Genomic DNA, 26,539 nt, shown 5'->3' with positions numbered 1-26,539 from the left:
GCAATCTTTCCATATCATAAATTTGGTCCTCTGATTTCTTTTTTTTTCTCGTGCCCTGACAATACTAACAAAGTAGGAAGGCGGTGTGTAGTGGTGAGAAATGCCAGCGCTGCGGCTGTAGGGAGCGAAATGTAATTTAGCAAACTTGGAGCATGCACTTTGAATCCTAATTAGGCGTTGTTGTCAAACTGATAAAGCCGAAGAAAGGTCGGGGATACTGTAAAAGTGAAAATCTCACGTCTTGCGGAGGAAAATTGCCAATGGGACAGATGGCGCTATGAGCATTTCTTGTCAACGCTATTTAAAGGTTATTGTACAGGCGGCGTGCTATCAAGATACAGCTATTGCAAGTTTTATGGTCACCTTTTAGTGCTTCGACCCGTTGCATCAATGTGTGCGTGTGTGTGTGTGTGTGCGTGTGTGCGTGTGTGTGTGTGTATGTGCGTGTGTGTGCCTTCACAGCTTACCACACACCTAACAAGGCTTTATGTAGGCTGGCCATGCCTGGGGTCGCCGTGGTTAATGCAAGTGACTTAAAACTGTACACGCATTTTGCCGACACGCGCGCATAGGGGGAGGAAGCATACAATTACCAGCTGAGTGAGTGCACGGCGAGTTCACTTAACAGCTTTTGATATTCAGATGCAGTCGGGAACAAGATTCTCACAAATGAAAAAAAAAAAAAAAAACGCGTGTGGAGGGAAAAAAAACAAAAAAAAAACAGCATTGACAGCAGAAAAAAAGAGACTGGCATTTACATTTCATTAATTTGACTGACACTGTTATTCTGAGCAAACTTAATTGGGAGTGCAAAGGCGGAATTTGAGAAACAGAGGAATCCCAAGAGCACAAGCAGAATGGATAATATGAAAGAGCAGGGAGTGGACTGAAGCTCTGTGATCAGCGGTGACAGGCAGAAGAGCCAGAGTGGACTGAGGCTGCTTCATCAGGTTGACAACACTGAGTCTTTATTTGTGTTTCATGTGTCCATTTCATCATTTGATCTCAAGAGTGGATAAATGGAGAGGTGTGTGTAATTAAAACGCACCGGTGAAAAATAAATTAAGAATGGGAGAAAGAAAGGAGGATTAGAGGTGACAGGAGGAAATTGTTTGAGTTGTAACTTCCGATCTGCGCCATCAGCTCCTCCAACCACTCAGGCCGTGTCCACATGTAGCAGGGCATTTATAAATCCGCCATCCGTCAAGAAAAAGTCCACATATGGATGTGGATGTGGATGCCATTTGTGTACGTACATTACAGTAATTGTTCAAAGCACATTCATTATTTTTTTGGCAGCTGTATAAACAGGGGTCCCAGACCTGCCTAACAATTGTGAGACAACATATACCTTGATAAACAAGATGCATTTTGCTGTTTGTAATCTTCTATTAGATAAATAGAGCAGCATGCAAGTAACTTTCTTGACCAGACTGACCGGTGATCGCATGCCAGTAGACTGTCCTTGAAGCTAATAACTCCAACAACGCATCGAGGACCGTGACGTCCGGCTCGCCGTTTCCTCCGGGACGACAACTTCATCTTAGAGTTCTAGCAGAAGTGCGTCCCAGTCTGAACATGTCGTATGTGGGATGGTTATTTGGCGTAAAATAGCTGACTGTAAAAGGGCACCTTTGCCTGCAGTACTTGAGTTAGCCAAAAGCACATGTACAATCATTAAAACAAACAGTCTTGATGGCATCCATGCTGCTTCTAATGTACACCATAGATGTACACACAGGCCACGCGTGTGACTTGAATTGAGGAAATACATCTTGTTTTGAGAGGTTTTCACTCATGTAGACCTTTTTCCTGATTTAACCAAGATTATTTTGCTATTTTGATGACATTCCAGACTGGTTCTATGGTAAATCTCGCTTGAAATAAGAAAGTAAAGCTGCCAATGGGACAAGACCATTTTTCTTACCCCATTGGCAAAGAAACTTACTTCAAATAAAGGTGTAAATGTATTGAAGCATCTCAGAAGAAGTGAAATAATGTAGGTCAAATGCCCAACTACTTCTGAACTAGTTAAAACAAACACACAAAAATGTGGATTATTATGCTCAAATTGAGACATCTAAAATAATCTAGTAAATTACTTTTTGCGGCGAGAGCAGACAGGGATTGTCAGGCACCTGAAACATATTCATGTCCACACTCAAACGCATTAACCGGAGTATTCCTAAATCATCACTTTCAGAAACCTTCATTCTTAGGAGCAGACATTTGCAGTTTTGTGTGGATGGACAATATGTTCGTTTTGTGAGCTGCCCCGCTACGCGTGGACAAGGCTGCACTCATACATTACGGACACACAGGCACTGGGTGATGTGTCTCACCCTGGGATACAACAGTCTGCACCTGCGAGAGCCTGGATTTTGAACTGCCGATCGTCCAATCATGAGACAACCCGCTCTGCCATGTGAGCTACTGTCACCCCCCCCAGGCCACGGTTGGTGATGTGTCTCGCCTTACAGACACCGTGGCAGTATGCATCAGTCAAAGCCACGATCAAACTGTGGGCCAGTGGATCCGTGGAGGAACACTCGAGCCACTGTGGCACAAATTATTCCCTCCAGAGTCTGGGCACGCCGGTGGATATGTACGGTTATGTACATCCTCCATTTGACTGTCACTCTGGGCAGCTTAATTAGAGCGCAAAAAGGAAAGGAAAAAAAAAGAAAGAAGCAGAGGCAGAAATGATAAAGTAACAAACATGGGGGTTGCCAGTGGAAACCAAAAGGCGGAGACCGAAGAGTGAATTGAAATTCAGTGGAGTTTGAATGACCAGTGGTGGCAGACAGAGGAGCTGGTGTGTGGATGCGGACAGGGCCAGCAGCCAGGATTTAGTATTCTGTGAGAGGCGCCTGCGGGGGCTCTGCATAAGGGGGATAACATGAGCAGAGCAGGCCAGGCAGACAAGGGGTTTCTGGATGAGCTGGACAGGGCAAGTACAGGACAGCAGAACTCAGTATGAACATACGGTCTCGAGTGGGGGAGTACTTATATTTGTACAGGCTTGTGGTGTCATGGCGAGGGAAGGTGCAGCAGAAGTTTAACTCGAGCTACTAAAACATAGGATCAGTCTCATGTAGAGGAACACAATTTTTTTCACAATATTTAAATCAGTACTAAGTAACTTGTTTACCTTAATAAATCCTTTCCGTAGTTCTTCTGGGGGTAATACAGGTGTTAATGGGGTGATTGGAGGGTCTTTCATCTTCCCCTGGTGTCTCAGGTCAGAAAACCACAATTGCAACTTCGCTGCCTCTAGGTCGGAGCCACCAATACACACTAATAGAATCTCTAAGAAGAAGCTAGCAAGCTAACGGGCAAAGCTAACTGTGAGCTAGCGCCACTTAAACAGTATTTACAGCCAATTTTGAGAGAGAAAAAATGATCTCCATTGTGTAATTGGATGTACAATATCCCTCTCCCCCTTTGTCTTTTCTGTAAGTGTAGTATTTACTCTCACAGACAATTAATAAAGTAAAAAACGCAACATGCTATGACACCTGCAGTGGCGCTTATGGCCTCTAGGGGCATGAGTTACTTTGTTCTGCTTTAAGTAAATGCAGGTGATGAAGGGGTTTGAAAGAGGGTAGCACAGAGTGGATTTTACAGTTTTTGCAGTGTCTTTTAGATGTTTTAAGAGAAAAATAAAACCTCAAAGTACCCTTCGTGTTCAGTAAATACAATTTGGCGTACACCACAGTATATTCAAATATCTTGTTGACGGTAAGAAAATAAAATGTTGCAACATAAAAAATAAAAATAAAAACTTCAAATTTAGAACCCATTTATCCCAAGTGTTTCTTCGTGTCTGCGTGTTTTGTCTGTCTGGGCTGTAAATAGATTTGTTTTCGTGAACAAATTAGAGCTGCCCCTTCAAAACCAGCGCTCAACTAAAAAGAGTGAGGAAATTAATAAATAACCATTGCCTTCAGGACAGCTCTGCTCACTGTTTCCCGTTTTGAACGCACAAAAATAGTGGCTATAGCCCAAGGGATAAACTTGACATATTTGTTTTTTCTAAAATTAATGATTTCCCACACTAACAATTCCTTGCTAGACTGTGATTGAGATGAAAATGCCAGAGCGCCCGATTCTTCAGTTTACATTTTGTTTTGTTATTTTTATTCATCTTTGAACTCTGGCGGCTTCCTGCTGCTCTCAGTCCCATGAGACCCAGCTCTGCACTGTCAGACGGTCACGACTGTCTCTGTAGAGTTTGACTGATGTGGAACTCTTGTGTATTTAAAATCTGTCTGTACCAGCAGACACTGTTGGCATGTATGGATATATAGTATAACTTTCAGAGTTTTCTGCTAATACCCAATGGATCGCAAACTAAACTTTCAACAAAGGACACAATGCATAATGCAAACAAAAGTGAAGCCTTCGTCTTTTGATAAGCCACAAGGCCATCTTGATAGGACACTATCAATAAGTAAAGCCAAACAAACAACACACACACTTACACATCGATGCAGTGAGCTACCTTGACCATTGTAGGAAACGATCTGTTTTTAGCTCAGCAGATAGTAATTAATTAATAATACCTGACAACTGTGAGGCTGAACTTTAGTGGACTCACATGATGCACAGTATATGACTTAAAGGGGCTATATCATGCAACATCGACTTTTTGGAGCTTTTAACCATGTTGTATTGCTATTTCCTTTTCAAAAACACCCCCAGAGTGTTTTTTGGCTTCATTCATGCAGTTCTAAGGAATCCTCCTGAATCTTGCTCCAGCTTCTCCGACCTCTCCTGGAAATTGACTGACTTGTGACACTCTGACGTTTTTTACATCATAGTGTCAAACAGGAAGAGCCTGACATCTGTAATGCAATGCCTTACGGACTGATTTTAATTAGTAAAACAGCATTTTCATTGTCGTAAGAAAGAAATAAAGGGGGGGGGGGGGGGGGGGGGGGGGGGGGGGGGGGGGGGGAAGGAAGTGCATAAGGCACTTTCAGGTCAGCGCTGCCCCTGCGGCCAAAACAAACACACCCACTGAGCATCTGAACAGATGTCATATTTGCACTGAAAGTGAAGAAGGAGCTCTTTCTAGCCTACTCTGGACACACCTGTTCTTTTTTCTTACCTAACGATAATGTCATGGAGAAAAAAAATCACGTTGGTCTACAAGGACTTTATTTAACCTCAAGAAGAGGCCACTCGTCAGTTTTTTCTCTCCGGGATTCGGCAACTATCACCAAAATAGTGTTTTTCTGTGACTCACTGATGGATGCTTGATGAATCTTGGTCAGAATCATTGTGAATTAACTTTTATAACCGACGCGTCCCATTATTGTAAACGCCCGATGAAGCAGCCAGGACAGAGCGGTGAGTCAATCAAAATGCGTGTTAGCTTGTGTGTGTTTGCCATTTATGAAGCTGTGTTGTATATGTCAACTCCTTATAACTGCATTGTGAAGCAACTTTATTTTTATTTCAGTACAGTAAAGTATAAGCGGAGAGAGGGGGCGGAGTTAACTGAATCGAAGCGTTGTGTCTTCAGGGTTTGAAAAATACCTCCATAAAGCTTATATTCATCAGAAAAACTAGTACTCCATAGTGGTAGAGGTACAATACATCATATAAATGCATGATACAGATCCTTTAATAAACCAATGCTGCTGCATAATGTGACTAAAAAAACAGCAGAAGCAGAAGCCGGGGGACAATCCACATGCACTACTGTCTATATATGTCCGCCCTCCAAATTTTCAACCCAAAGCCCTGACCCGAAGCCGTTGCACAAATGAAGTGTCAGTTTGTGAACTTTACTTCCAGTAGTTCTTGACATTTCTGGTCTTTCCATTGATGCATTAACATATTCTGGTCAGCCATTTGAGGGTTGTTGAAAGTTTCTGTAGCTGGTTCGGGGATAACTTCCCTGACACGATCAATGACCTACGAATGTGGGTTCACTCAGATCATGGCCTCGGCTTTCAGGCAAAATAAAATATGCCCGAAAGCCGAGTGGAGGGAAACCACCTTCGCTTCACTGAGCAACACTTAAACATTGATTTGCATCCGATGTCCATCCAGATGCAACATCCTCGTGTGCAGGCCCTTATAGTCTATCTAAGTTATGTGCTATATGTTGTATGTTTCATGTTGCACAATTCTGATTCTGATGGCCTGGAAGATCAGTATTACAATTTTGTGATATTGTGTTTGAGTCTTGCTAAAATTACCGAATGACTGAAAGCATTGATCAGACAATCAAACATCTAATGAATAACCACCAACTGAATGTGTGCCCATGTGATACAGCAGCCATTTGGTGTCCTCGTCGGCGGGTAATTATTGAGAGCTATGTAATTATATGACAGGAAGAGCAAATGTCAGTGCTGTTATTTTTACTCGCTTCGTGGTTATGAAGCCTCCCTGTGCAGTTAATGAGATATAGCGTACAACACAAAGTCACCAGCGAAGACCTGGCTACCAACAGTCGCTGTGCATTTTTAGTACTGCAAAGGTCAAAGGGGGCAATACTATGAGTCAGTATCTACAGGAACAGAAATAAACGATGCATCTTCATTTTTGACACTATTATGATACTATTATGAGATAAAAGATATATGACTGTCTTTACAGAAAGTAGTTTAGTTTATATTAAAGTTTATATTTAAGATTTTACTAGTAAATGTACCCGTCTTTCTTTAGTTTGACTATTTTTGTGATGTTTATAGTTTCACTTTCATATTGAACACTGACAGAAAGTGACATAGATAAAGGCAAACAATTTTAAACTGCTGCCGTGCCAACCATGTTATGTCAATGAGAAATGAGTCAAACTGCTCTGGAACGTTACCTCTATCTATGTCACTTCCTGTCATTAGCTTAACCTCTTACCTGCTGTCCCCACCTAATCAGGATATGATTAGGGTTAAGAATGGCAAATTTTATGTAAGTTTTGTTTCACTCGCACAGATCTCACACATATTTTTTACACACTAGAAGGTCTTGGCTTTCAAATGAAGTATCACACTGGCACATAGGCTGTATGCTCTCCAGTCAATATGTTTTGAGATTTGGATATAAATCATTGTTAATCCTAACCCTAACCCTAACGTGGCAAATACAGGTTAAAAAATTCTAATAAAAATAACTTTTCTTCATTAAAGGGACTATACGGTTCCAGCAATGTCCTAATGTGTAAAATGAGCCCAGACCTATTAACCACAGCTGCCGCGAAAATCCTGTACTGTCACTCAAAAAGTTGTTACTTCGGGTTTGAATTGCTGTCATGCACGAGCTTAATATAGAAGGTGCAGTTACATGCATGACCTGAGGTGGCAGTAGTGAGTATAAAATGGCCAACATCGCCCCTTTAAAGGTGCTCTATGCAACTTTTGAAGTGAAGAAAAAAATAATCTTAATATTTTTGCATATTTGACATGGTTATGGGTGCAGCATGGCACCTTTGCTGTTCCTCACAGTTGTTTTCGGGGTTCGTACCAGAAACTGTCCAGAAACCCCAAAACAATTGATTCTGGAGCATCATAGTGGCCACTGTGACAGAAAGCAAAGGTGCCATAAAGCCAGTGACTCACTAAAGTGTAAAGTATAGTGCACCTTTAATATTGCTGCTTCACTGAAATAAAACTAACGAATAAAGATTATTTATTTATTTAATGAATTATTACTTACAACATCTGTTATCCATCTAAATAAGTCATATCTTCAAGAGCATTAAAACCTGTCATATGCACTTTAAGTCACATCACGGCATCAGACCAGAACACCCATTTCAATCCTGTGGATAACAAGAAACATATTTATTTATCCAAATTTTTGGCTGAGAACAAACTTCCAAATTATTTATTTTTTTCTCCAAGCTTATTTACTGGACTTGTAATACAACCCAAAAAGGCAGCATGTTAAAAACATCACGTCGGGAGCAAAGATTTCACTGAAGGATTCTTAAGTGCTCATCATGGTTTTGTCTTGAGGCTAATGGCCAACACTTAATAAAAATTAGAATCGCACTAAGATTTTGAACGAGCTTGCTCAGAAAATGATCAGTCTGTCTTTAGTATAAATACTTTGTTGTTTCATTTTTGTGTTGTTGTTTTTTGATACTTAAAAGACAAAACTCCTGCTTAATGAACTTCCAGTCCAGTATTTACTTTCAATGTAATGTTTTTAACACGTAGCCAGTGAATGTCTGTCAGTAACTCTCTTTCCATTACGTTTTCTTGAACTATGTATTGAGAAGTTCCTAAAGGGGAACCAGAGAGGAAGAACAGCGGCTTCTGGAAAATTCACTCAGAAGTCCTTTGCCTCGCGTGCTGAGAGACCCTACTGGTCACAAGTCTGTCTTTGTAATAAAGACATTAATTCATGTATATTCTTTTTAAAGGATTCACCGCAGGTTGTTAGAAAAAACTGAAATGATTTGTCCCCCTTGAGGACAAATCTGTTTATGTTCATCATATCAGTGTTTTGAATGCTACCATGAAAAGTGAACCAGAAGACTGTTGAGGGACTGTTTCAAGTGCATACGACACATTAGACATAATTTTCTGCTAAAACATAGTTCACAGAATTATATGTAAGATTTTGCTAAAAAAAATTAGTTTGACAATTTTTGTATTGTTTATATTTTCGACAGACGGCATTGCGTCATAGAATTTTTCACTCTTTTTAGCCATTTTCTGGCAAAATATAAACTTATTTATCACAAACAAAGTCAAGTCTAAATCGGGTCCATATGGATGTTTATTCACAGCAGATTGTTCAGTAGAAGCGGGAACAAAAAGCAGTCGTAGCTAGCGCTAGCTAGTGTTAGCATTAGCACAATGCGAACATGAAGCATCGTGTTAGCATTCTCCTTTATTTATATATTTATGTTGAACCACTTTGCTCCTCTCCATGTCTTTGTAACTTTATTTAGTTGAAAATTATATTCATAATTCAGCATTTGTTAAAGTTTTTGAGAAGTTTCTCCATATTGTTTTCCCCTTAACTGTTTTCAAACATGACCATATATGGGTGATTTCAGAGATGCCGTCTGTATCTATTGGACACTGACAGGAAGTGACATAGATAGAGACAATTTTAAACTGTTGCCGTGCCGACCTGTTTTGTCAATGGGAAATGAGTCAAACTGCTCTGGAACTATGTCACTTCCCGTTAATATATAAATATATATAAATAATATAAATAATTTCTGCCAAAAAATTCTTCATTAAAATTGGCGCTTCACTGAAATAAAATAATAAATATTGCTTGCAACAGATGCTATCCATCTACATAAGATGTCATATTAACAATAGCACTCAAACCTGTCATATGCACTTTGAGAACATGAACCATCTGCTATTGAAGTCGCCGTATGGATGATCAACCTGTCCACTCTGTTGGCTCAGTCTGCAAAATGAGACAACATGCATGAAAGTTACTACTCTGCTTCTAGATACATCCCTGAACTCAACACGATTCCACCTACACTTCTCATGATAATGATGCTTTGGTATTTTGTTTAGTATTTCATTTCCGGTGACTAAAGTTTGGTGCACAATCTCCAACTTTAGAAAAGGCTCAAATCAAACTTTTTTCTTTTTTTTTGGTGATAAACACGTGTTATTTATTCCGACTGTTCCTGTTTGTCAAAGCGACATCAGAGAGAGTGATTTGTGGTTAACCCTGCTTACTTGGAGACTGTATAAATAATTAGCTGTGCATGTTTTAGCACTCGGTCAGTGTTATGGACAGAAAAGCGGTGCCTCGGCGCCTTCGCAAACTGCATCGCATTACTTAGCTTTTTTACCTCGACTCTGGCATATATTTGTACCTCTGCCAAGTCTCTCTCACGCACACACAATGAGTGACCTTGCCTCCCCGGGGAACGGCCATGTTTAATTGTTCATCAGCACTTTCCTCGCCACTCTGCAGGCAGGGAATTAAAGTGGAGGAGCAAAGGGATGGAAAGTAGTAGGGAAGAGGAGGAGGAGGAGGAGGAGAGGAGAGAAGCGAGCTCCCGGGGGAAGCAAGTGAACTAAGGAAAAGAAGACAGGAAGGCACTGCTGAATCAAATTGTAGATTTTGCAAAAATAAGTCACCCAGGGTCTTGCTTGGTTACTTATTTTAAATGTTTTAAGACTAAATCACATTTATTTTCAAAGCAATGCCCTCTCACAAATCTCCACAAGTCCTGTACAGCTGATCCATAAATGATCTAATCTCACCTTGTTGGTCAGGTTTTCTAAATATTATAGAGCATATTATATAGTATAGTATATTGAGTAATATGGAAGTACTTCAGTAATATTCTATTAGACATTTTGGTCATGGATAGGGATGGGTATTGAGAAGGAATTATCAATACTACTCCTCTTATCGATACTCCTTATCGGTCCAGTACTTTAACGGTTTATCGGTTCTTTAAAAGGAAACAAAAAAAGTTAGACAGAGGCAATAATCCTAGGCCTAAATTTGATTTTCATTGCTCTACATTTGGACCTTATTTATACTATGTTTGTGAAGTAAAACACAAATATAACCCAAAATGATTTCTTGTTTTTGTAAACAGTAAATCAAGGATTACTTAAAGCTGTTGGTTAGATTTGGGGACTGAGTTCAAATGAAAACTTGATGCAGTAAAATAATGAATTCGACTCGAGCCACAGCCTGTTTTCTGCCACACTCAGCTTGTTCAGTGGGTCAACACCGGCTCACGCTGACGTGCATGTGGGAGCGCCGTTTGTGGAAAATAGACTCCACCCCTCCTTTATTTTGGGTATTTGTGAATGAAAAAAAGTGCGTGCGGCTTGTTTGTCTGTCCAATACGTTTCGCTTTTTACAGCTGGTTATGAACAGCGGGATGAACAGATACAATGCAGGGACTGCATCATCAGAGAAGTCAGCCCCTTTTTAGTGCTTATTTGAGTGTGGAGCTTATTGGTTCGGGTGGACCGGCACACGTGGCCCCGGGGGCCGTTATATCGGGTTTCGGTACCCATCCCTAGTGGTGGATATATTTGGATATTCAGTCCCCTTAGAACACATGTGTCAAGGTCAAGGCCTGGGGCGACATGCGAGATGATTTAATGTGGCCCTTTGAGGAGCATGAATTCCCGAGCATGTAAAAAAAAAAGTAAGTCTCTAGCCCATTCCTGTGCGGCGTTATGGATTTTTAAAGAAATAACCACTTTTCTCACTCCAGCCAGTAGGGGGCAGCTTAAATAGAAAAAAAAAAAAGGAAATTCCACACATAATAAGAGATCAGGACATAAACAGCAGATTATAGCCACTTGGTAAATGGCCAGTCTGCCCCAGGGCGGCTGTGGCTACAATAGTAACTTACTGCCATCGAGTTTGGAGTGAATGAATAAGGACTTTTTGTCGCACTTTGAGAAACATGTGACACAGGCTGAGCGCAATAAGTGTAAACAATTGTTTTTTTATGAGGCCACAGTCCTTTACAATAATATTATGCGGCCCGCGACCCGCCATGGGGTCAACTTTTGACCCTCGACCCAAACGACTTCGACATCTCTGCCTTAGAATGATAAAGTTCTACATTGTGTCAAATTTAGTCATCTCAAATCCCATCATCATCCCAATCAAATAAATATTACCCACTTCCAGTTTGTGCTATGAGTGGTCAAAACTTTAAACCTATCTCAGAAGTACTCAGAGCACAGATACAACTTCTCCCATGTGGTATAATCCCAGCTCTGATGACTGTATTCTCTTCTTGTGTCCTTGGGCATGATGATTTATAATACCCAATCATCAGTGTGTGACTGGGTTATTGATAATGGCGGTCAAGCTATTTCTTCAGTGATTTTACTTCTTCTACTACTACTTCGACATTATAAAATATTTAGGCCCCACTGTCAAAATTATACACATTTAAAAAACACGTCTTTTAAATTATAAATAAATCATCAGTAGTTTGGATTACAAGCCTTTGAAAGTTGAGTTCACTCGCCAGTTTGTACAGTGTCAGGCATGAATGAAATGCTGTTGGGAGCAGATGGACAAACAGTCAGGAAACACATTCTCCGACTCAATCAACTCTGGCATGATGAGCACTCCGAGAATACAACCCATAAGCTCACTGAGTAATTGTCCTATACGTCTAGTTATATTGCAATAAGAGAGTTGTAACATTGATGTATGGTTAACAATATGGGGAGTAACAGGGGAATGATGTGCTATTTAAACCTCCATCAATCGTTATGAAACATTCAACTACTGTTTTATTGGTAAATATATCGGTCCCTGCGCTCTGGTGTGTGCATGCCGACTGATCACGAGCAAGATGACTGTGACGGGTGAAGTGAAACCCGAAGTTCTTTATACGTAACTTCTCCTGAGGCCATTTTTTAAAATCTCATTTAAAATTCATTGCTTTGTTTTCCTCTTCCATCGTTTTTCCTCTCTTGGTGGTTGATTGTAATTTACCAGTTGTAAGGGGTTTTCCTTGCAACTCTACAACTGCATTATACATTGCATTATACATTCAGGAGCCTTTATTGAAGGGGCTGGATGCAAGTTAGCCATTTTATACTCACTACTGCCACCTCAGGTCACATGTGTAACCGCAGCTTCTATATTAAGCTCGTGCATGACGGCAATTCGGACCCGAAGCAAAGTTTTTTGAGTGACAGCGCAGGATTTTAGAGGCAGTTGTGGTGAACAGGTCGGGGCTCATTCTACACATTAGGACATGGCTGGAACATGTAGGGGGAGGAAAAATACTTAGTTTTAACATTTTTAAACTCTGTATAGTCCCTTTAGGGCGAGACACTGCAGGTGAATAGGGGAGTGCCTTGTGTATTATTTTGTTTGCATATGAGTTACTAAGATTTCAGAGGGGATTTTGGCTCTTGTGTAGTTTTTGAATTAACTATTCAAAAGTGAAAAAAATCTATTATAAAAATCGCCTTGTTTTTTTTCTGTATTTTTCTGTAAATCCAGCTGAGAATAAGATCCCTCTGAAAAACCTTCAAAATAATAAAAAAAATTGTGAGAAAAGCGTCCCTGAAGTTTTGTAACATGTGCACATACGGGTTGTGAAAATTGACCATATTTGGATTATAGCGTCATCTGGGTCAATATTTGTGAATGAATATGCGAGAGAAGCTGTGTTGTTGCTACTTCCGAGATGTCTCCGCCTCGTTGGCCACAAAACGTCACAAAATAAGCATTGTGCATTGTTGTCATTTTTATACTCACTACTGCCACCTCAGGTCTTACATGTAACTGCAGTTTCTATATTAAGCTCGTGCATGCAAACACCATTTTGTGTGAGTTGCTGGAAAATACATACATTTTAACATTTTTAAACTCTGTCTAGTCCCTTTAAAGTATGTTGTTTTTTTTGAAGGCACAGTGGCATAGTGGTTAGCACAATCATCTCACTGAAGATCCTAGGTTCGATTACCAAACTGTGGGGCATTGAAACCTGGGTCAAATTAACACATTTCGGTAAGATCAGGTGCACTTCATAGCATGGGTGAAGGTTTGCATGGGGACCATGGGGACATGTCCCCACCAATATTTCACGATGGCCAAGTTGTCCCCACCAACTTCATGTGGAGATCTTCACATTGTGCGATCTTTGATCTTATGTTTCACGTTGGTCAAATATTCGTGGAGATATTCATATTTTCGGGTTGTAATGTAGCTTCTGTCTGTTTATGGAGCCTTATTATTATTACGTGAGCCGCATTTACGTGTCCGACGGAAGCACTTTCTCGTTTCTCGTTTATTTATGTCGGATGTTTCATTCAACAATGATCAGAAAATGGATGGTATGGTCTGTCCATAACTTATTTTACTAACAAGCTAAGCGGGAGATGAGAGCGGCTTCTGTTCCATGTTCTCTGAGTGCAGCAGTGAGGGGAGGGGCAGCACGGGGAGATCAGAGACTTTTCCGTTGCCGGGTCGTGGGGGCAGCTGTCCGAGCTGCCCAAAGCACATTGCACCAGCCCCCTATGGCTCCTCCTGCAGGTGGTGGGTCCACGGGAGGACGGCCTTGTGATTAACCGGGCCTGTTGGTCTCTCATAAGGAGCTTCTGAACTGCTCTTGATCTGACCCGTCACCGAAGACCTGTTTGCCATGGGACACCCTACCAGGAGCACGAAGCCCCCAACAACTTAGCTTCTAGGATCAAACCCTCAAACGCTCAAACCCCTCCACCACGTTAAGAGTCATTAACTAAAACAAAGAGTCATTAATATGGCTAAGTGAAAAAACAAAACTTTTTATTTTTGTGAGGGAGAAGTGTTCCCACCAAACCTACACCCTTGCTTCATCGTCCTCGTAGATATATTTATCCTTTGTATTAGCCCCATTCTTCAAAGGAGCTTTTAGGCAACCGCACGCATAGGGACCCATCTCACGATGTTGTGTTTTTCTTTCGATCAGGAGTGCCCACGCACAGGGAATAAATGCAAACTTCAGAAAGGTCCTACGCAGTCTGGGAAAGAAACCCCTAGGATAACCTCTCAGATGTCCCAGCTAATGTGTCACACACACACTAAAAGAGTTAGCAATGAATGCATCCATCTTAGAGAGAGATTCAAGAAGCAAAAAGGGTCTCAGTGCCATTGTTTTAGCATAGATATTTCCATTCGGTCTTTGTGTGCGTGTGGCGGTAGGGAGCGTATGAAAAGCGCTTTATAAATAAAGTTTTGATTGATTGATTAAATAATAGGCTCTTTCGACTGACCAAATAGACTATGATAAGTGAAGTGATGCCAGTTGATTTATTCCAGTCTACCTCCATTTATTTCACTCAACTTCTCTGGGGGCCATTTTCTTATTTTTTACTCCTTATTTTCTTTCTCTTTCCCCCTCATCCCTCTTTGGTCCCCCTCGATCGCTCTCTCCTCGCTCTCTCCGTGCGGCGCAGATAGTGATGAGGCAGCAGCAGTGGCCATGCTCGGGTGCTTTAGCTAATGGAAGTCTGAGTCTCGACAAGGCCTCGCAGTGTCGTCCAGTGCGCCGTGGTCCTATCTCATCATCTGTGTGCCAGTGTGTGTGTGGAAGTGTGTGCGGTGCACTGCCCAAAGGCATTTTAGGGGCCGATAGGTGAAAGCAAATTAAACATGACGTAAATCTGAGCCATTAATAGAATCTGGTTTGCATCATTTGGGGATGCTTAATTGATATATAAAATAAAAACCTTCCACATTATCAATTCTGTCCTCACCTTTTTATCAAACATTTATTGAATTTATTTATTTCACTTATGATTCAACAAATTGGCAGTGACAAAAGCATATAAAAGATTCTGTAGCAATTACTGCATGTTATCAGACAAAAAATGCTAATTTTGACAATATTAAAGGAACAGGAACAGGAACAGTATTTTTCCATACTGAGATATGTTCTTACCTGCGCTTAGACGAGTTTATACGTACCTGTCTGGTCTTTGTGTGTGCCCTCAGTCACGCAAAACAACCAAAGATATTGTTAGAATTTGGCCTCTCTCAATGTATTCCTATAGCTCCAAACGGGGGTGAAGTTGGAAGCTACCAATGCTCTTCCACGGGCACACACAAAGACCAGACAGGTACGTATCAACTCGTCTAAGCTCAGGTAAGAACATATCTCAGTATGGAAAAATGGTGGCCTGTTCCTTTAAGGGCCTATCTCGCTCTAACCAAATTACATAACTGCGAGGTCTCTGAGATGTCGCCGCAACATCTCAGATATATACCTTCAGACAACATCACCATTACGTCTGTTCAAGAGGTATCGGAGATATTGCAGAAACGTCTCAGGTTGTGGACAAGAATACGCGACATCCCCACGCCACCACACGGAAAGTCTGCACAGACGCTGAAATCGAAGTCACCAAGACTCCCTGGCAACTCGTCTTATCTCCAGGGCACGTCGCGTAGACTTTTCCGTGACCAGCGGCGACTCGAGTCATCAACAGGTCGCCAACTAGTCTCCAGGCCGGTGCGATAGGCCCTTTAGCCTCCACCAGGCTTCTGCAACAATTATCTTCTAATCCACTGCAGACATCATCTCTTTTTGTTTCACACAGGTCTGTGAACACAGCATGTACATACAAAAATGGGTTTAACTTCACTACGAGTATATAAAATAGGTACTGTACCTTTATTGGCTCGTGAAAAAAAACTGGGTCAGGAGTGCCAAAGCAGGTGGCAGCTGTGACATCATCTGCATGCCAACAATACTGTGTGGAGTTTGGTTGAATTTAGCTCCATCAATTTCAGGGATTTGCATCTTTCTCCCAACCAATTTCTTGTTAAATCCACTTCAATTTCTGCTGGAAAAAAGGCTAAAAGCCCCAAATTATAACCTAAGGCCTATAATCAGTAAGTCTACTTATCCAATAGCGCTGCTTATCAGCCGAGTAAAAGAATTTCCGATGATTACTCTCTTTTAAACTACATTTCGTCTTTGCACTCTATCACCTTCTTCAAAGTTACACATTTCTAAAAATGCAATATGACCGCAGAAACATTCAGTGGCTCGACATAAGTACTATAGTGGTTTTTCACCCTTTACTATTCTAATTTTTATGACATGTTCTTTTCTATGACAAAGAGTTGATTTCATCTATTCATTTTGCATTATCGCTAAATTCTGCCAAAATGTCCTATATCTTCCATCAGTTGCGGTTCTTGGAACTACTGTTGTTACTGTTCTGACGCTCATTACTTCTTTTCCCTGCGGGTCTGGTTACTTCTTGTGTAAAAATGAAGCTAAAGTTGCATCAGAAAACCATTTGAAACAGTTGTTGAGCCAATGAATGACAGACAAGTTTACAAAGCATCAGATTGTGTGGAAAAAGCCATTCTCAATACAGCGAGCTTATCCAAGTAATCTATTTAAAGTCTTTCACTTATTATATCGCCAGTGCAATTTCTTCCATACAATGCTTAAAATCTACATCTAATTATATTCTCTTAAAGGAATTGAGCCACAAATACCCCTCCCCTCTGTCTAATCCTCCAAGCACAAAGTGCACGCACTATCGCAGTTACAATCACGCCTCGATGTGAAATGATCAAAGTGTGAGAAATTCACATGCAATAAGGAGGCCATACCCGACACAGCCAGAATCGATCTGCCACGTTAAGCGCTAGAGTTTAGAAGATTATTATTGAAATGAATGCCTATTTAATGTAAAGCACCACTTCAAAACTGTATTCAACATTCAGGTGATAAAACTGTATCTTTTCAAACCTTCAGAGACATGCATTCACACGCCTATATCCGCCGCTTGGATTTCAAACAAAGCAACATCATTACTGGGGAAGGAAGAGGAAGGCAATGTATTTGTATAGAGCTTTCATGCACTTCACAGGGGATCATGGTAACACTTTATAAAGACTACATTATATTTAGCCATAATAAATAATGAGATAAGACTTAATTCATCATGATCAATTCATTTGTAAGTGTGACTAACACTTACTAACTACTTATCAATGAATAAGTGAAGTATGTGAAGGACTATTCATTGTGAGTTTGGTATTAACTGTAGTAGTTAAAGGTGCATGATGCAACTTTTTATGTTGGAAGAAAAGTTGATATTTGTACGTATATGACCTTGCATAGACCCAGTGGCTGTATGAGTGGTTACCGTGGCGACATTATTTTCCATCACAATGGTCTCTGGGATGCTCCAGGATCAATTGTTTGGATGGTTTTCACTGCTGACGGCTCTCACCAGAAAACCTACACAACAATTGATCCTGGAGCGTTGTAGAGGCCACCGTGATCAAAGGTAAAGGCGCCATGCTGACCACTCATGCAGCCGGGTCACTACAAGGTCAAATACGCACAAATATCAACTTAGTTTATTTTTCAGAATAAAAAGTTGCATAATGCAGCTTTAACTAATTTATTATTCACGATGAACTAAGTGTTACTGCATAATTGATCGTTTCTTCATTCACTCCATGTTCAATTAATTCTAAAACTTTCTCACCACTTCAGACTTACTCTATAAATGACCAAAAATAGGAATGAAAATTAGACCAAACGTGGGATTAAAAGGGGATTAAATCTGAAGTTTTGTCATGGACTCTTTGTTTCTTTTTGCATATTTACAAGTAAAAACTACATAAAGTTATTACTGTTAAAAGGTCCTGTCTTTGCGCTTAAAAAATTGTCATGATCCTCAATAAAAAAAATAAATGATAATAACATTTTATTTGTTGTTTCTAAGCACTCAAGGTCGCCTTACAGCAAGGAAACACATTAAAAGTACAAGGCACAGACATTAAAGCAGTGAAACAAAACAATAAACACAACAACGTAAAGTTCAGGCAAATGAAGTCTTCAGGCAAACATAATGTCCACATAAACGTCGGCAGCAGGTGGTGACGAGCCGCGTGGGCGTCCCCAGTCCTTAGACCCTCCGACATGGCGAGAGAAAAAAATCATATACGGCAAACTTTTTCTTTTCTCCAACCATCTGTAGATAACACATATCGTTCTTCTAAGCTTGTGTGAAGTGAAACATATAAAGCTAGTTTATTCAGGCTGATCTCAAACACAGCATGAATCCTTCTATCATTGGGCTACTTAGTAACACGTTAGAGTACTCAGACGTTTTCCGAGCTAGTTTTCCTAACACGATAGCTTTTGCATTTGCAGCTAATAAAGTACTTGTTTCTTTATCAAATCAATAATAGGTCTTGATCTCTTCCTCGTCTGCAATGTGCTCCGACTGACAGCGCGTCTCGTCAGTGCTAGTGTGCACGAGTATCTCCAAAACTTTTATCAACTCAGCAACACGGCAGAGTTTTGAGCCGACACTTTCACATGGTGGATGTACTCACAGTATTTGGAACGTACAGTAGAAAAGGACAACACAGCGCTGATGGCGAAGCTAAAGAGGAAAACCACGATGAAACTATCCCTCGCCTCCCAAACAACAACAGGTAGCTTTTGGCAGCATCGGTCCTTCCAATGACATCAACAAACTCTTTGCTTTATGTGGTTGAGGAAAGCTGTACAATCAAAATCAAGTTGAGTATGTTGCGTGTTTGTTATTACCAGTTCAATGCACTTTGTAAAGCATAAGAGCTCCTTTACAGATGTTCTTTTTGTTGAAAAACGGGTGTAGTTTCTGACAGAGCCAAACTGTTTACATATAGCGAACACAATGCTTTTATATGCAGACTATACATGCCTGTCAGTAATGTGACTTTTGTTGTTAGGGTGGCCATTTTGAACACCGAAGTAGAATTATGCAGTACTACAACATGTAACAATATCTCTACTCACCATATAAAAGGAAGACAACTGATTGGCAGTGGCATTTTTATGTTCTCGTAATCATTGCTCAAGAAGATAACAGTAAAAACACATGTGAAGAAACCAGTGAGTCAGTGTTTAAGATGTTAGCATGCTACTGGCTTGCATTTAGCTTCAACAGCTCACCTCCGACCTCTCTAAGAGAAAGCCCTGAACCACACTCCAAACCTTGGCTACAACATGTGACAGAGGTCAGAGCTGAGCTGTTCCTGTAGCGTTTCCTCAGTGTCATAGATGTGAGCCACACATGTTTAACATGTTGAAGCCATTGACAGTTGATGGTTGACAGTTGATAGGTAGCATGCTAGCGTCTTGAGCAGCTTTAACACTGACCCAGACTGAGACTCTGTTGACATGACAAACTATAAAAATCACATAGAAAGGTTTTCTGTTTCCTCTTTGATGCGTTAATTTAGTCTGAGGAGTGAAGCAGACCTATAGTAAATCCTGTTGTAGCTCGACAGCTACGTCTGTGCCACATTTGCTGGTTATATCACATAAACGTGTGTCTCTGGGGCCGTGTTTGTACTCTTATCTTCTTGAGCAATGATTACGAGTACATAAAAATGCCATTGTCAATCAGTTGTCTTTGTTGTTACATGTTGTTGTACTGCATAATGCTACTTCGGTATTCAAAATGGCATCCGGAACGATTTGTGAGGTCATTGGAAACGCATGTATGGTTCATAATTGTAGTTCATGCTTATTACTGTTGCCTTTACCTGTCATTTGTCCACATATAAAATAAAGCTCAGAAGTGAATTTATTGTGCTATTATTGAATACATTTACTGTTTGTGAACTGGAGGATTCCTCATCAGAAAAACAATTATCGATAAACTAAGGCTATATAGAGATGTTTATTATTGGTACTGCATGACTACTCTAATGCGTTACCTTCATAATAAAGTAACGCAGTAACGTAAGGAGCTACTTTTCCAGAGGAATAACGAGCTAACTTAACAAGTTACTTTTAAAAGTAACGTTACCCAACACTGGAAATGGACCACCACCAGCACACGCCACATGATTCACATCGCTCCTGATGCATCAAAAGCATTGCACGTCTTTCTCTGAGCGACACCTCTTACAAAAACCCACAGCGAGTAATTCTGTAAATAACTAGCAATCAGATCAAAGTCTCAATTTGAATATATTAGCCACAGCTGGCAAAACGCAAGAGTAAAATTGCAATATTAAAGTGAGGTAATGTCTGCAAAAATAATAATAGCTCATGAAATGGTTTTATTATATTAGTTAAACAGGTAATTTGTCGACCCCTTCTGCTCGAATTCATATCATTTTTTTTTATATGAATAGATAAATTGCAAACCTTATTGTCACTGCCAGCCAGATAAACTGCCATAATGATTTATTATTTTCCCCAAAGAACAAACAAGCTTGACGGCAGTACTAGCAATTCTGACATTAAAGCTCACTTCAGTAAAAGCATTTTCACTATTGTCAAAAACATTTTAAGAATACACCCATCAAATTGAAATTAATTTAGTTTTGTTATTGAAGTTACATTTATCTTAGAACCCTTTCACACATGAGACACCGAAAAGATTTACAGCCCTGTTGTTATTCGTCGAGTGTCTCAAAGTAAACAAATCTGAGAGGGGGGGAAAAAAAACTATGATCTTCAGTTTTTCATCTAAAAAGTTTTATTTTCTGCCGGCTTTGATTCCCTCCCCTCCTTGGATCTCCGTGTCTAGATTGTTTACTTCTCACATTGCCTGCAGCGCTATCTTCCACCCAGGACTTATACATTTGGATGCATGTAAATTTGGAGTTGGGGGGAGGGGAAGCTCTTCAAAAAAGGTTTAATTTTCGAATATTTGTCTTTAACGTTGTCTGGTCTCGAATGGCCTGAAAGTAGAGAGGTGCACGGGTAGTTTTAATCAACACCTCTTTTTCTCAGTGAAGTTGATTGACATGCAAATGAATGTGAGGCTTCAGGGGAGCGAGTGCAGTGTGTGAGGAAGAAGAAGAAGGGAAGGTTTGGGAGTACAAAGAAAATGTACAAAGTAAAGATGACTTGATTGCAATTGCATGAGGTATTGACACATACAAAGCCTAGTATGGGTTAGAAAGAGGGTTTCAGGATGTGCATGTGGAAGGGGGAGCTTAAAGCAGTACTAAGTAACTGTTGTCCCGAGAGGCCATAAGCGCAACTGCAGGTGTCGTAGCAAGATGCGTTTGTTTTTTTAACTTATTAAAAAAACAGAAGACAAAGACAAAGGGAGAGAGGGGATATTGTACATCCAATTACACAATGGAATTTTTTTTTTTCAATCAAACTTGGCTAGATGTCTTAAGGCGCAAAACCGGCGTCCATCTTGCCACAGGGAAGCTTTCTGGCGAGCTCAAGAGAGTGAGTGATCAGCACAAACACAAATCCTCTTATCTCGCGGAAATTTTGACGGATATACAAACGGTTTGGTTTCTTAAAAACGTTATTAATGTAGCTATAATTCTGAATGCTGGAACATGTTGATTATGTTCATGTTCATATGTATGCAGTGTCATGCCTACATCTCCGACGTTTATAACAAACCAAAGAAAGAAAAAGTAGAAAATTTAGCAAGTTATGGTTATTTAAAAAGTCCATGCACCATAAACCACAATGTTACGAGTGAGTGAGCTCCCTGTGGCAAGATGGCCGCCGTGTGTGGACATTGCAGTTCATTGGCCAGCAGTGTGTACAGGACATCTAGCCTTTATTATATGATATCTCTGGTAAACACTGTTTAAAGTGGCGCTAGCCCACAGCTAGCTTTGCCCGTTAGCCTGCTAGCTTCATCTTCGTGATTCTATTATTGTGTATTGGTGGCTCCGGTCCGGTGGCAGTCAAGGTGCAATAGTGGTTTTCTGGCCAGAGACACCAGGGGGAGATGAAAGACCCTCCAATCATCCTATTAATACTTGTATTACCCCCAGAGGGACTACTTAAAGAATTTATCACGGTAAACAAGTATTGCTTTAAGCACACACGCAAAACATGCAAAGTCCACATAGAAAGGTGTACCCTGTGGTCTAAGGATCAACTCTATAGTAACTGTTGCACTACTATTGCAACAAGGATGGCACGGTAGCGCACGGCACGGTAGCGCAGCGGTTAGCGCCTCCGCTTCACAGCTAGAAGGTCCCGGGTTCGATTCCCACCAGGACGGGGCCTTTCTGTGTGGAGTTTGCATGTTCTCCCCGTGTCTGCGTAGGTTTCCTCCGGCTACTCCGGTTTCCCCTACCACTAAAAACATGTGCAATAGGTGAATCCTCCAGCCAGGTGATTCTGACCATCAGCCTGGCTCCACATCATGGAGATGGGTCCCCGGGCGCGGCACGGCCGTCGACCACTGCTCCTTACGGGTTGCCCCAGTGGCATCGAAGGATGGGTTAAATGCAGAGGACAAATTTCCCTACGGGGACAATAAAGTATACAAACAAACAAACAAACAAACATGAAATGAGAGCTAACTTTTGTGGCTGCATTAGCACAGAGAATGTGCGTTGGGCCATGAGACAGATCGATCACATGAAAACAAACAATAAGCACCAATAAGCTACATACAGTATAAATCGGCCTTTTAAGCTGTACCTGTTAAATTTATGTTATTTTTTTTTACAATTCTCTTCCACAAAGAGCCACAGCCTATCGTTGCATAGTGTCAAATAACGTTAGCCGCTAGCCGCTGAGTGCTAATCGGCCTCTTTATTAGTGTTTTAGGTGGATTCGAGTTTAATTGATGGGGGAAACACTGGCGTAAACTGTGGGTGTTTAGGTAAAGATCCGTATAGGACATCACAGCTAACACCAAAACAGCAGTTTGGTCTGAAAGCAACTTGGATTAAACAGAGCTAACTGGGCTAGCTCTTTGCTAAAAAAAAAAAGCCAACCCCCTGTTGACTGGGAGTTGCGCCGCTTCCCTGCTGCTGCCAAAGGACATTCGGTTCGGTGGCTGTCATGTAGACTGGGACAAGACTGGTTTGACAAGTTTTGGGGAATAACGGATCGGAGTTGAATCTTCCAGTCGGATTAGACTTCACATGTAAACGTAGTGAGTGTGTTGTGTTCCCTGTCCACACCAGCTCGTCCTCGTCTTCCTGTCTCCCTCCTCTCCCTCACCCCCCTGTGTTGCCATCTTTGTCAGTTCTTGGGCGGTTCCTCGTCTTCCACCTGCTGAGCTCCGCGCCTGCCTCTCAGTCGAGCCTCAACTAAAATGCCGGCAGATCTCTATTCCAGTGCCAGATCGTCCCGTCACTCATGCGGTGTGTACGCTCGAGTGTACTTTCTTTATTTTTAAGACTTGCAAACTCGCCTGATTCTTTCCCCGTCCTCTCCGGTGCTGCCTCCTGTTCTGTCCAATGTAGCGTTTGCGAAACATTTTCCCTTTGCTGGTATGCTTTGTGTGTGGTATGTCTCCAAAGTCCATTACTACGACTAAATTAACTGGACTGAGGGGCTTTTTGTCGCTAATTAAACTCCCTTTGTTACATTAATGAGCTGCCGCACAAGTAACAGAACAAAATTATATTTTTTGGCACACAAATGGCTTATATAGTTATTTATGTGACTGAGAGGGAGATTTAACTATCAGGCCGAAGAGAGAAATTGTGTATTTCCTTTACAAAACCTAATTATTATTACAATTAAGACATTCGAGCTTGTTTTGACTGCAAAGAGGCAAATAAACTATATTAATGTTGATATGTTTTTTACTTTGAGGCACTTACATAGTACAAATATGTTTGGATGGAAAATCTTTTAGTTGTTAGCCTAGCCTAATGTACAAGGACACTGCCAAGTGCTGGTTTTGTAATGAAGCGGAAATTATCTAAAAGCAAATACAAAGAATGCAATTTGTTCACCTCATCTACTCCAAAATGCACTAATATGTGACAGAACAAAGGTCCCTCCATAAATTCACTGAAAACATCCACAGCCGAAATGACGTAATTAAGAACAAATAGACTTCGGCACCACTTGAGTCACGGACCGTGCGGGGCCGGTGGAGTTTGCATGCTCTCCCGTGGGTGCGCACTTATTCCCATCTATACGCATGCTATTAGGTAAATTCAATCTTGTTAGTTAAAACAAGACATCTGCGCTTACAAGACTGAATTAACCACAAGGATTATTGACAATTTACACCGTGCTATTAAGTAAGGCAAATAACAAGCCGGTGATGGCTTTAATTTGGTCGCGGCCGAGTGGTCAGAGTGCATTAAAAAAAAGGCCTAACGGGATATAGTCAATTGGAAAAACACACAAGTACAAGGAGCATAAGAGGCTAAAAGAATTTCTGCACACATTGGAAGAAAACTGGCCAGTGAAGCAAGGCAAATCCTCTTTTAAACAACAAAAAAAAGTACATTCTGAAAATAACTCAACCTCATCTACATGTATGCTCCCTTCTACAGTTAAGCTTTTTGGTGCCATTTTTACTGTTACTGTCCTTTTATGTGAACATGGGGTGCTTTCTTCTGTGCTGTCATGGATAAACAGCTTCAGTCAGAAGTAAATGAGACGGCAATACCCAGCTGCACAGGGATAACTCAAATAGGATTCAATATTAGAAAACATCAAAGGTGACAGGTTCGACGGAGGAGCTGTCGAGAGACCCCTTTGTGATGAGAAACCAACAATGCCGGTTACGTGGCCCATATTGGGAGCGCCTGGTTGCTGACAGCGAAAGAGCATTGTGGGGCCGTCCTCCCGTGGACCCACCACCTGCGATACGATAGGAGGAAGGAGATGGATGGATGGATGGACTCAATATTGACGGAGGAACTGAGGGGATTTTCTCAGGCCCAAATGCCACACGCTAATCCTGTCCATGCTGTTTCTGAGGCTGGTGGTCTGTTTACTGTGCCAGCAGGGGCTTGTACCACCATTTCCCTGTAGCTTCCAGTGAGATACTCAACTTAGATATGCAAATAGTGTGCTGCATCCAGTGGCAGAAGCACATGAGATACAAGTTAATAAAAGAGTACTAGAACTAATAGAATTCAAATATTTCCATGTTTTCTTTCCACCTTTTTGGCTCATATTTTTGGGACTGGGAAGTAGCCCCATGATTAAAGCTGTTTCTATAGGGGCAGGGGTTAGGGTTAGGGTTATTGTAGGGACGGCAAATGTAATGTATGTTGTGTTTCACTCAGACCTTACACATATTTTTACAAACTAGAAGGTCTTGGCTTCAATTGAGGTATCACAGTGGCATACTGTATATGCTGTGAGCTGTGAGACTTGGAGTTTAAAGTGTAACTCACCCACATTTGCAATCCAAAAACACCTGCCAACGCGCTTTTAAGACACTGAGGGCAAGCAAGGGCATGGTCACTGCAGCTAGATTTTCTTTGGCGCGGTATATAATTAAAATGCTAGCCTGTTGCTGTTTGGATGCATTGTTGAATGTGAGTGAGACGATTATGAGATCGCTGAGGGATGACGTTGGTTGACTTGTTTGGCAGAGATTGGCACTGCAAGAAATCCAAAGTGCACAGTTCACTATCACTACCAGGAGCAGCAGTGTCCATGTAGGAATCGATGATGTAATAACGGCCGATAACGTAATAAATGTGCACAGTTTAAAAATGTAATAAGCCGATAATGTAGTAAAAGGCCAATCACGCAAGAACCCTTTTTGAGCCAATAAAGTAATGACGCTTCACCGGCCAGTAATTATTGTTATTGGCTGGTTCATACTGTCAATGGTTCTTACATTATTGGCCTGATGAAAATCGTTCACAAATGTAATAAATTCAGCCAATAGCATTTAAATTCATTTTCAAAATCAAACTGTTTTTTTACAGTTTTATTTTTTCACTTTGTAATTTGTTGCATCTCAAGTGCCTTGTCTTACGACGGTGGCCCAGAGCGGGTCATCTAATGATGGAAAGGTTAACATGCACCACATTCATACAATGTGTACCAAAGTGGGTGAAGTGCCTTGCCCAAAGACACAGTGACATCAAGCACTTGTGGGAGCAAGAATTGGAACAGGCAACAAACAAAAAGCAGTAAAATACAAAAGCTGAAAAAACAGCACAAAAGCTACAATGTTTAATGTGTTTGTTTTTTAAATACATTCTAATTGAGGTATTATTAAATTATTGGCTGGAATTATTACATTTGTGCCTCATGATTTTTATCTTGTCAGGCCAATAATATAAGAACTGTTATTACGTTATTATGTTATTGGTTCTTCAGTCCACATAGTCCAAATGACATTAGGTTACATGCAAAATA

The sequence above is a fragment of the Gobius niger genome (assembly GCF_951799975.1).
Source record: "Gobius niger genome assembly, chromosome: 3".
Taxonomy (NCBI): Eukaryota; Metazoa; Chordata; class Actinopteri; order Gobiiformes; family Gobiidae; genus Gobius; species Gobius niger.
Note: the sequence above shows the minus strand (reverse complement) of the source record.